Source organism: Mandrillus leucophaeus, unplaced genomic scaffold, assembly GCF_000951045.1.
Source record: "Mandrillus leucophaeus isolate KB7577 unplaced genomic scaffold, Mleu.le_1.0 Scaffold1070, whole genome shotgun sequence".
Classification (NCBI taxonomy): domain Eukaryota; kingdom Metazoa; phylum Chordata; class Mammalia; order Primates; family Cercopithecidae; genus Mandrillus; species Mandrillus leucophaeus.
In genome coordinates, this window is record NW_012098877.1 from 502,243 (window position 1) to 504,544 (window position 2,302).

The following is a 2,302-nucleotide window of genomic DNA, read 5'->3' on the forward strand; positions in this document are numbered from 1 at the left end:
CTCTGGCGTGAAGGCTGGGATACCCAGCAGTGACACAAGCCACCAAGCTGGCCGTGGCTTCATGTCACCAAGCTAGAAGAAACTGCAGCAGTAGCAGCTCTTCTCTAGCCCGAGGCTTGTGATGGGGGAGGGCACAAATCCAGCACCTACTACTGAGGAATTTCCCACAGTTCCGTCTGTGGAGGCCCCCGTCCCACTCAACAGCAAGCACTCCAACCTCTGGTTCGAGATTAAAATACCTGTGTAGCCACACTGCTGGGTTACTAAAGCGTGACTGACATTTTACGGATCTGAATTAAAAATGGTATCCTGCTCTCGGTCCCGGGTCTCGGAAGATGCCTGCAACTTTTCCCAGTGTCTCTCTCTCTCTCTTTCTCTCCAACTTTTTCCCCAGGTTAGCTCCAGGGCTTTGGAGAAACAGAGTCCTCTCCCTTGTCCTGGGTTGCTCAGTGCAAAAGTGAGTCACAGAGGTAAGCTCTCTGCCAGTCTCACCAACTGGAGCTTCACTCACTTTTATCAGCCAGACACCATGACTGCGACAGTTTGCCCACCTTCTTTTTCCCAGGATCTGGGATGTCTTTCACAATTGCAGTGATTTCCTGTTTGTCTTCTTGAATTAAAGGTCACAGAGTTGATTTTTATGCACTATTTTGCTACTTCCAAGTGGCCGGGGCACACTAAAAGCCTGTAATCTGCCATCTTGGAAAAAAGGCCGGGGGCGGTGGCTCACGCCTGTTATCCCAACACTTTGGGTGGGCGAGGCCGGCAGATCACAAAGTAAGGAGATTGAGTCTATCCTGGCTAAGACGGTGAAGCCCCATCTCTATGAAAAATACAAAAAATAAAAAATAAAAATAAAAATAAAAAATTAGCAGGTGGCAGGCGCCTCGTCCCAGCTACTCAGGAGGCTGAGGCATGAGAATGGCGTGAATCCGGAAGGCAGAGCTTGCAGTGAGCCGAGATCATGCCACCGCACTCCAGCCTGGGCAACACAGCAAGACTCCGTCTCAAAACAAACAAACAAACAAACAAACAACAACAACAATCCCTGCATTTTTCACTACGGAAATTTTAGAATTTATCTCTGGAATTTGATTTGTATATTTTTTGGTGTTTTCCCTGTCATAATAACTATTCCATATTACAACTATGGTAATATCCTCATCTTTTAAAATCTGTGTCAGTTTTGAATTAGTTTTGTCTAAATTTTCCCCTGAATAGTGTTTTCATTTTCTTGCTTTTCAGCTTGCAGAGTAATTTTTAAATAAATACTAAATATTAAGGATTTTGTAATTTAGGGGACAGATATTTAATATTCTTTTTAAAAAGTATTCAAAAGTTTCATTTTGGAACTCAAGTCAATGAGTTAAAATTTGATTCTTAAATGTCTTGCTAATTTTTAGAAGTCAAGAACAGTGTAGCATTTAGTCTAAGGTTACATTCTCCTTCTTACTAAGGCAAGCACCTGTGTTCTCTACCTACAGGAATCATGAATTTCTTGATTCTCTTTGGAACAGACACTTGTCCCAGTCCTGTTTAAGCACTAGTCACTGTTTCCTCTACTAATCCAGTCTGATGTGTTTCCTTCTCAGGGCTGATACAATTACTGTGCATGCATGAGCTTGTCAACACTCAGCTGAATACTTGAGGAGAATCCTCCATTGATCTCTAGAGTTCCTGCTCTTTGTAGCATTCCTTTCTCTCTGGACACTCTCTGATGTTTGCACAACAATGAAATTACCGAACAATGCGTTTCTCAGAAGGTATCCCTGTCATTTAGTGATGTATGACATATATTGAAACTATGTTTTGGACATATTGGGGTAAATTAAATAACTATTGAAATTAATTTTACCAGTCTTTACACTTTTATAGCATGGCAACTAGAAAATGCAAAATTTGCATTTGTAACTCACATTATATTCATATTGGACAGTACTTACATAAAGTGTTGTTTTTAACCTGCTTAATTCAGAGACTTCTGCATAATATATGAACTTTTTCTCAGTAAAAATGCATAATTTTCCCCACAGACAAATTTATGTAAATAACTCTACAGATTTCTTTGATATATCGAACCTGTCTGTGGGCCTAAGTTAAGAATTCCTATCACAGAAAGGTTATCATCATCATAGCAGCCATGCTATTTCAGAGTATAGAGAAGAGAAAACATCTGTCCTGGGGTTTTCATCAGGCTTCCAGGCTGGGACACACAACAACAGAGAAGTAAAAGATTTAAGTGTTCTGACATTTCCTACAATGATCTTGGCTTCTGTACCAATTGTTTTTCTCCTACCAAGTA

At 40.8% G+C, this 2,302-nt stretch overlaps 1 long non-coding RNA gene across 1 annotated transcript in view; it reads right to left on the bottom strand.

Moving 5' to 3' along the window:
• The window catches only part of LOC105543673, a 395,479-nt gene that overhangs the window by 386,406 nt on the left and 6,771 nt on the right, over positions 1-2,302 (bottom strand). The window lies entirely within an intron of this gene.